The sequence below is a fragment of the Tenrec ecaudatus genome, chromosome 7 (genome assembly GCF_050624435.1).
Source record: "Tenrec ecaudatus isolate mTenEca1 chromosome 7, mTenEca1.hap1, whole genome shotgun sequence".
NCBI lineage: Eukaryota > Metazoa > Chordata > Mammalia > Afrosoricida > Tenrecidae > Tenrec > Tenrec ecaudatus.
In genome coordinates, this window is record NC_134536.1 from 95,568,375 (window position 1) to 95,576,917 (window position 8,543).

The following is an 8,543-nucleotide window of genomic DNA, read 5'->3' on the forward strand; positions in this document are numbered from 1 at the left end:
TGATCTTTTTGCTGTACCCTTGTCAACCCTATTTCCTGTATCTAAAAAATGATCTATGTAAAGTGCAGATTTTCAAGTACAAAATGTCATTTAATATCTCTGCTAGAATTTATCAAGTGTTGAGAAATTGATAGCAGTCATTTTAGCACATAACATGGTTGATGCTAAGAACTGTTAATACCAATTTTGTATTACATTTTGAAATTAATTTAAAGGACTTGCCGTTAAGTCTTTTAAAAGTGATTTCTATGGGAAAGTTTACATTAGCAATTGGTGCATCTAGTTTAAAAATATATTGTGTTGGGAATAGTGATAAAAACACACAAATTAGTTATTACCAAATTCTTTGAAAGATTTTTCAGAGCTTAGTTATTTTAAAAGGTTCAGAGGACCACACTAAAGGAAAAGCTTTAGTTTAAGTCAGCAAGTCAGCCTATATCTATTATACGTAGAGTATATTTGTTTAGCTTGTAAAATTAGAAGTTGAATTGTCATGCTTCTCAAACACTCAGTTCATGAATAAATCATGTCTTTTATACTCACCAGAATGTTAAAGACACTAAAAGTCAAGTTTTAGAATATCAAGTATTCCATGTTGCTAGATATGCTTTTTATAGCCTCTTTAAGGGGCTATCAAATATGATGCATATATGTTGCTAAATATAATGCATATAAAGAAAAAGCCTAGTACAAAATACTCAGTGCCACGAAAAATCACAGGGAAAGGCCCTAGAGGCCAGTGCTTGCCTGCTGACTAAAACTTGGCCATACGATCCACCAGCTACCTCCTAGGAGAATGATTCTAGCACTGGAACCCTATGGGGGCAGTTCGACTTTGTCTTATAGACTTGTTATGCAAAGGAATTGTGGTAGTTACAGAATCTGGTATCAATTTAGGATTTGAGAGGATTAAGAGTGAAGGGGTGGAGTCTAGTCTGTCAATTGGATCATAGCCAATGAGGCCTCTGTGTGAGCATGGCCTTCTCCTGAGAATTCTGGAAACTACTATATTTTCCTTCTTGGAGATGGGAGACACTTCTCTCTCTTTGCTCACTCCCTGCAAGACATCCCTGAGGAGAAGCCACATGAACCTACCCTGATGCAGCTCTGGGAATTGAAGGAGCCACATGGAGAGCCCTGCCAGTGCTGAGATGCTCACAATGCCACTGGATCCAAAGATTTTCTACCCACTGGCCTGTGATTGTCCTGCATTTGGCATCATTGCATGTGTTTTGCAAGTCTGAAGAGGACTTTACAGATTGATATTGGACATATGGGCTAATGTCGCACTTATGGGCTTGGACTGGACTGGGTTGAGATGCTTTCTTAATGTACAATTACCATTTATATAAAACTTACACACATATGAGTTTCTATGAATATGTTTCTCTAGTCTACCTGGACTAACACAGGAATCGACTCAGTGGGAATTGGAGAATAAAAAGAACATTTTTAGCATTCTAAAAGTCTACCTGCACCCTTTCCAATAATGACCTCCTGTCGCTACAAAAATGCCAAGCACTCTTCTCTGACGTAAAGAATAATCTTTCACTAGTAGGGCTCATATTTGCTAAGTATATATATCTTTGGGGTTGTTGCTTTCCTCACTGTTCAGTCAGTTCGGACTCATCCTGACTTTAGGTACAATAGAGTGAAGCATTGCCTGGTCCTGCACTGTCCTTACCGTTGCTGCTGTATTTGAATCCATTGCACAGTCACTATGTCAATTCATTTTATGAGAAACTTCTTATTTTTTTGCGGACCCTCTACTTTACCAAGCAGGATGTCCTTCTTCTGGGACTGATCCATCCTGTTGACATGACCAAAGTCCATGAGAAGAAGTTTCACCCTTTTGGTTTCTAAAGAGCAGTCTGGTTGTACTTCTTTTTTTTTTTTTTGACAGCAAAAATGTTTATTTGAAAAAATTACTATGTATTGAAAATATACATTAGAAATTATGACTTACTTCCATAGCAGTGCCCTCCCCATCACAAAAGTAGAAATATCTGCTTGCTATGCTAATGTCATAGGTCAACTGAACCCCAAAGTACACATCAGCAGTCCCCTTTCCTCATACATTAGAGCTGGGGTGGGCACGGGGGTGGGGGTGAGGGGTGTCAACTTGTATCTGCCACTCAATAGGAATTCAGCAAGTCCCACTCTTCCACAGCCAGACACACGCACTTCTGCTTTGCAGGCTGTGAGGAGTGACTCTGTTCCTGCTCTGGATCCTCAAAGGCTCTCTTCTTGCTCGTCTTTGACTCCGGGCACAAGGCGGTCTCCCGTTTCAACAATGGCCCCTGGCAGTCTGGGGCGTTCTCTCTGTAGAACTGGAGTTTCTCAGAAGAGTTCGTGTGGGTGTCTGCCAGGGGGCACTGCACTGGCGTTTCTGTCCGAGTGCGTCTGCTGTCTGATCAGCCCAGCCCTCTGTCTTGCAGTTGCTATGGTCAAACTCCTTCAAAGGCACTTTGGAGTGAACGAGGCCTATATGGGTCTGGAGCTTGTGTTTGATGGTCTTGACGTCCTTGAGCCCTGTCCCCGAGATATCTAAGCAGTTCAGTTTTCTGAAAGAAAAGAGGTATCTGATGCCTGCATCTGTGATCTCAGGGTTGCAAGATAAGTCTAACAGTGTCAGATTTTCAAGGCCTCTTTTCATCACTCGAACTGGTGCCGTCATCTTCCGCACCCCGGCGTCGGACAGACAATTGTCCTTCAGGTGAAGCTGAGTTACACTGGACAGGGCCTCATTGGTGAGATGCTCCAGAAGCTCATGTTCATCTCCAAGCTTGCAACAGGAAAGGTCCAGGCAGGTCAGCTCCCGGAAAGACTTTATTTCCTCAAGTTTTTCTGAAATCACCAGGTACCTGTTTCGCAAACACAGAGAGCAGAGCACCAGACTTCCGTAGGCCTCGGTGAATTTCTGTAAAGCCCTCAGCCCCGCACCTGGCTCTGTGAATTTCTGCCTGGCTTCGGCAGCAGAAAATAGCTTTTCAGCAATCTGCTCAGGGAAGCCAATGAGGGAATCGATGTGATCAACATTGTCAGAGATGAAGCCCAGGACGAGGCTGAAGAGGGATTTGGCGGAGTACCGAAGATTCCCCTCTAGGGTGTATGTGAAGATGAAATGATCAGTCTTCTCTTTCTGTGCCGTATCATCTTCCCTGTTCATGCAGAGCTCCACAGAAAAGCCTTTGGGAAACAGTCTGAAAGGTCTGGGCCTTGGCTTCTGCAGGCCACTCCTGACACCGTCCAGGGCCAGATTGACCATGTGCAGCTGCCCATTTTCACGCACGTAGATAGGCCCTGGATCCAGGTGGTTTTCAGAATTGAGGTAGTAAGACATTGCCTTGGTTATGACTGTGCCCCTGCCCGGAGCACCGAGTGGCAGCTCCCCTGTAGCGGCTCGCTCCTCCCAAGGCGCGGCTGAGGAGCCAGCGGCGGCTCGGAGCTCGGGGCACAAAGCTCAAGAGGGTGGGACGGGAGAGGGTGGAAGGCGGGAGGGGGCTGGGGGCAACCTGGCGCCGTGGGACCGCGGGCCTGGCGGGGGGTTGTACTTCTTCCAATACCGATTTGTCCATTCTTCTGCATGGTTTAAACTCAGGACAGGTATGCATTCGTTCACCATACTTATTCACCGGTTCCCCACTTGTCTGTCAGTGTGTTGTGCTCTGGTGGCTTGTCTGTTTCTGTGGTGCTGGAAGCTGTGGTGCTGGTATTTCAGATACCAGGAGGATCACTCCAAGTGACAAGGTTTTAGAAGTGCTTCCAGACCAAGAGCAGATTACAGAGGAGGAATAGGCTGTCCAAGTCTGTGGAATTAGCCACAAAAACCTCATGGACGTCATTAAAAAAATTGTCAGATACTGAAACCTAATGAACAGAAGCAGAACTTTTTTAGAGATCATGACCGAAGATGAGCCCCTCAGGTGGGCAGGCATTCACAATGGGACCGAGGAAGAGCTGCCTTCTGTAAGACAGTTGACCATGACAATGCAGTTGGCGTAAGGCCTTTGGGGCCTTCATTTGCTGATGGATGTGACTCAAAATGAGAAGATCAGCTGCAAACATCAATTAATAATTGGAACTTGGAATGTATGAATCTAGGAAAATAGGAAGTTGTAAAAAATGAATGGAATACACAATGATTGACATTCTAGGTGTTAGCCAGCTGAAATAGACTGGAATTAGCCATTTTGACTCAGAAAAGTCATATGATTTACTATGCCGGGAATGATTATTCAAGAGGAACCACATCACATTCATTATCAAAAAGGACATTTCAAGATCTAACTTGAAGCAAAATGCTGTCTGTGATAATCTAGTTAGTACAACTATATTACCCACATATATACACCAACCACTAAAGCTCGTGATGCAAAAATTGAAGAATTCTACCAAAGTCTTCAATCTGAAATTGATCAAACATGCAATCAAGATGCATTTATAATTATCGATGATTAGAATGCAAAAGTTGGAAATAGAGGAAGAATCAATAGTAGTTGAAAATCTGACTTAGTAATAGGCAACTGAAGATGCCATGATAAAATGCTGCAAGACCAATGACTTCTTCATTGCAAACATTATTTTTTGTCCCCAACCACACCAAAGGTTGTGTGGACTTCTCCAAACGGAACACACAGAAATTGGTGGGGAGACACACAAGGAGAAGCTCAATATCAGCAGTTGAAACTAGGCCAGGAGCGACTGTGGGACAAACCATTAACTGCTCATATGTATGCTAAGGTTGAAGCGGAAGAAAATGACAACAAGCCCACAAGAGCCAAAATACAACCTGATTCCCATCCCACTTGAATTTCAAGAACATCTCAAGAACAAATTTGCTGTACTGAACACTACTGACTTGATGAGCGGCGTGATGACATCAACAACATCAGAAACGAAGGAAGCCAAGGGTCTTTTAAAAGACAGAAAGAAAGAAAAGGTTAAAGTGGGTGTCAGAACAGACTCTGAAACTTGCTCTTTTTTTAAAAAAAATCTTTTTATTGGGGCTTATAAGGTTCTTATCACAATCTGTACATACATCAATTGAGCAAAGCACCCTTATACATTCGTTGCACTCGTCACTCTCATAATTCACCTTCCACTTGGGTTCCTGGAATCAGCTCTGTAACTAAGACAAATGGAAGGAATGAATGATGTCAATGAGCTGAATAGAAAATTTCAAAGAGCATTTAGCGAAGACAAAATAAAATATGATTCTGTGAATTGTGCAAAGACCTAGTGTTAAAGAACCAAAATAAAAGGATGCACTCAACGTACTTTAAACTGAAAGGACTCCATAAAAAATTCAAGCACTGAGCTGAAATCTTGGGGCTTCTCTGGGCACAACATTGAGTGATGCAGAAAGCATCCAAAGAAGGTGGAAAGAGCTCGCAGAGTCACTGCGCCAGGAAGAACTAGTCAGCATTCCACCACGTCGGAAAGCCGCATCTGAGCAAGTGCCAACGGCAAAGAAGGAAAAAGTTCAAGCTCAATGACAGCATTGGACAGAAACAGGAATTGATGGCAAACCAATCACAATATTTCAGCAAGCTGAGGAAGCCCTGGAAGCACTTCCTCATCTAGGCCAGGAAATCTGGAAGCCAGTTACTTGGGCAACTGACTGGAAGAGATCCATATTTGCCCCCATTCCAAAGAAAGATGATCTTACAGAATGCTCAAATTATTGAATGATATCATTAAACAGGAGAATGAATGGGCTTTAAATTCCTTTTACTAAGAACAAGTTCTCAATGACTAAGGAACAGTGAGACATTCCTCAATGTCCACATTTTCTGTTATACTAATGGCCTCTCATGTAACTGTAGTAAGTGTCAATTAAGCTTTGATGAATCTTCTGCTGAAACAAGTGCACAAAAGAAGATACCTTGGTAGAGCTAAACATTTCCTGCTCATACCCAGCACCGATTTCCCTTAATGTTCTCATATCTTATTTAAAATTCCCTTTGAAGTTCCTTGGGAAATTCAGCCTTATAAGCTTCTTACTAGTATTTCCTCTCTTATGAGTCTGTGGGTAAGATGTTAGAGCTTTAGTGTATACCATAATTAGCTGAGAGCGATTATCTGGACACAAGAGCCAAGAAGCCACATTGTCAACACTCTTATGGGACTCATGATTCCCCCCCCCCCCTAAGCACCCTTGCTGTGTTTCCAGTCCTGTTTACACACATATTGGTTCTCCCTTTCTTTAGCTTCAGGTGTCTATGTTTTGCATAATCGAGTTGTATACAATCTTGTCTTCACACCTCCAGGACCAAACAGCCTCTGCCGTGAGAAGCCAGGGGACGGCAGGCTCTACGCCAGGAGCTGTTTAGGAGACTTGGAAGCACTCGTGGCACCTTAACGACAGGCTTGCTACTCCTTCTCCGAAACACTGCTTCTGTTACAGATCTTCCGTTTCTGCTTCTGTTTGCCCAGTGTGTCCCAGAGAGATTTGCCTCTTTGGTGGTTCTTTTCTTTTTGTTTTTTAACAACAACAACAAAAAGTTGGAAAGTAATAAGCCCAAAAGGTATACTCAAATAGATTTACTGAAAAACAAATCCATCCTTATTTATCAGGCATCAAGATTTGGCCTTTTGAAAAATACTTTTGAGCCCACTGATTTGGCATCAAATATGCGCAGCTGTGTCATGCATATATTGGCGTTGTCCAGAGAAGTCGGGTGTCTCAAATGAGTAGCAAGTATTTGCATGTAGCCAAATTATTCTTTAATTCATTCAAATCTGGCTATGGCTGAAATGAGGCTGTGCATATTCTTTCAGGTTTTATGGTTTCCTCTTTCTCATGTGAACAGGAACACAGTGAACAGTATTTTTTTCCTGCTGTACATTTGGTTCCTTTGTTTTATATTTATTGTAATTCCAGAAATAAGACAGGAACAAAATGAAGAAATAGAGAAGGTGATGTATTGTATATCACACATCTCTAATTTATGAGGCTAAAAACGGACATTTTGTTTTCCTTGTTAAAATTTTTTTTCCTGGTTCTCAATGAATGTATGTCAATTACATTCATCATCGTCTCTAGTATAAAGCATGTCTTTATTAAAAAAAATCAACAGATACCTATTGGTTAATGGTTAATTATTGTTCTAGGCTCTCTAACGAGTTTACTGCCGGGACAGCATGGTCAGATTCAATATCCTTAGTGCTAAAGCCATTTTTAATTACTTTACAAGAGAACATAAATAATAAGAAAAATAGTTACAGCGTTCAGTAGCAAAGGATCTCACCTAGATAATGCTGTTTTCATTTGTTTGGAGATACCTAGATAGTCAGCTAATCAACAAAAGTACTAAAATCAGAGATTGATGTCCAGAATCTGTAAATATAATGAGCCCTATGAGATTTATTGACTGTATAATTTAGAGCCTGTGCTTTCAAAGCAGAAGATAATAGGGAAGGGCATCAGGATCGATCAAGGAATAATGGCCTCATTTTTTCCTATTCAGTTATAGATTCCACCACTTCATGAACTCATTTTGAAGAGCAGCATGAAGATTGAAAGATAGGATTACATTCCTAGTCAGGAAAATGTGTGGGCTTTTTATTATGCTTACTGAAAGAGCTTAAAGAGAGTTCTTATAGAAACTAAGATCTGATTGTTCTTGTCACGGGCAGATAATGTTCCAAAGCTAAGACCCATTGATAGACTGAAAATAGAGGAAAACATATGAGGAGATTTCAAAATGTTCATGGAAAACTGGAACCAAAAAATCGAATTTCCCCTGATTGTTTTGAAGCCCCTTCATAGTATATCGTCTGTGGAGTCAGATGACCCAGCTTACATGCTTATGAGCTCTGTGATCTTAGCAAGTTGTCTGCTTCTCTGTATCAGTTTGCTTAGCTATACAATAGATCTCGTTTATGATGATGCTGATTCTCCAACGTGGGCTCTACCATTTACTCACTGTGTGTGTTTTGGAAAGTGGCACGATTACCCTTTGCTTCAATGTACTCGTTTTTCGGGCTCACAGCAAGCACTAGACACGCGGTAACTGTGATCAGCTTATCTCTTTAATAGATTGCACTCTGTGAGGCGGGCTTGAAGGCCTACTGCTGTAGTGGGATACATGTTGGGTTGCTAACTGCTGGTCAGCAGTTCTAAACCACCAGTCCTTTAGAACGATGAGCTTTCTAATCCCGTACAGATGGATCGACTCCACAACCCACTGGAGAAGTCTACTCTGTCCTCTCGGGTTGCTATGGCTCAGAAGGGACTCCATGGTATAGTCCTTGAGTGAGTGAGTGATGACGAGGGGTGATGAGGAATGATTTGTTGGTATGTATTTCATAACAGCTTTTAGACTGGATGCTGCTTCCATTTGAATCTGCTTGCTAGTAGTAGAAATCACTTGTTAGTGTTACAAAATAACAAAACACAAAGAATCCGAGATGACCAATTCTAAAATTACACTGAGGACTACACTGAGGGAGCCCTTAGTGAGTACATTGATGGCTTGCTTGTTCCCAGATCATGTTATCAATACTGGGCCTTCCCAACTAATAGGCCCTTCGGTTGG

At 41.9% G+C, this 8,543-nt stretch overlaps 1 pseudogene; it reads right to left on the bottom strand.

The window, feature by feature from the left end:
- Positions 1-1,942: 1,942 nt before the first annotated feature.
- On the bottom strand, positions 1,943-3,510 carry LOC142453501 (leucine-rich repeat-containing protein 42 pseudogene; annotated as a pseudogene).
- Between the last annotated feature and the right edge of the window lie 5,033 nt (positions 3,511-8,543).